Source organism: Colobus angolensis, unplaced genomic scaffold (genome assembly GCF_000951035.1).
Source record: "Colobus angolensis palliatus isolate OR3802 unplaced genomic scaffold, Cang.pa_1.0 Scaffold297, whole genome shotgun sequence".
Classification (NCBI taxonomy): domain Eukaryota; kingdom Metazoa; phylum Chordata; class Mammalia; order Primates; family Cercopithecidae; genus Colobus; species Colobus angolensis.
The window spans coordinates 1,552,627-1,554,027 of NW_012116232.1; positions in this window are offsets into that span (position 1 = coordinate 1,552,627).

The window sequence follows — 1,401 nt, forward strand, 5'->3', positions numbered from 1 at the left end:
TGCAATTTTTATATTGATCTAATATATAACATAATTATCAAACTTTTAATTATAAAAGTTTGTCAATAATAATCTATTTTTCTGACAATCATAGAATGTGACAATATTAATTTCTTATTATTCTAATCTTACATCTATTTTTCTTGTCTTATTGAGTTGTTGTTGAGTTGGTTAACAACTCCAGGAAAATATAGACAAAATACACTTATAATGGCTGTCCTTTTATATTTCTTGATTTTACAGGTAATTCTTCTCTTTGATTGTGGCCTAGACTTGATTGATCACTTACTGTTAATGGACAGAATGTTGTAAAAACGATGGGATGCCATTTTCAATACTAAGTTCTAAAAATACTGAAACTTTCATCTCATTTACTCTTACGCACATTTCTGTTTTATATACTTTGTTCTAGATGTGTGTTGTGAGCAGCCTTATGCAGAGAACCACATGGCTCCCTTCATGAGAGCTCTGCTCTTATGACCTAATGACCTCTTAAAGGCCCTGCTTCAATATAGCCTCACACTGGAAATGGGATTTCAATATGTTAATTTTGGAGATGAAATGCATTCAGACCATGACAACTACTTATTTCTTAATATTCTGAGTGTCATATACATTCTAAACCATCTAGGACTTGTGTTTTCTATCTGGGAAAATTTTAAATTTCAGACAATTTTTTATTTAAAGGAATTATTTGAACTCATTTTTCTTGTCAGTTCTGTTAATTTATATTTTTCTAATAAGCATACAAACTGTCTAAATGTATTTTATCATATTTATATACCTTCTGTCATTGAAGTTATGTTTTTATTTGTGCTCTCTCTTTTTCTTGAATATTTTTAAAGTTTTGTCAATGTACTAATCATTTGAAAGAACCACATTTTGTGAGTTTAAAAAGTTGTTATATCTTGATTTTCTATCTCATTAATTTATTTTTCTTATACTTTCTTTTTATTTTCTTTGTGTATACATTAGTGTTCATTTTCTTTCTTTTTTTTTTTTTTTTTTTTGAGACGGTGTCTGGCTCTGTCTCCCAGGCTGGAGTGCAGTGGCCGGATCTCAGCTCACTGCAAGCTCCGCCTCCCGGGTTTACGCCATTCTCCTGCCTCAGCCTCCCAAGTAGCTGGAACTACAGGTGCCCGCCACCTCGCCCGGCTAGTTTTTTGTATTTTTAGTAGAGACGGGGTTTCACCGTGTTAGCCAGGATGGTCTCGATCTCCTGACCTCGTGATCCGCCCATCTCGGCCTCCCAAAGTGCTGGGATTACAGGCTTGAGCCACATTAGTGTTCATTTTCTAAATGCATAAGGCAAATGCTGCATTTATTTGTTTAGTCTTTCTTTCTTAATACGTACACCTTAGACTATAAATTTACCTCTAACTACTACTTTACCAACGTCTG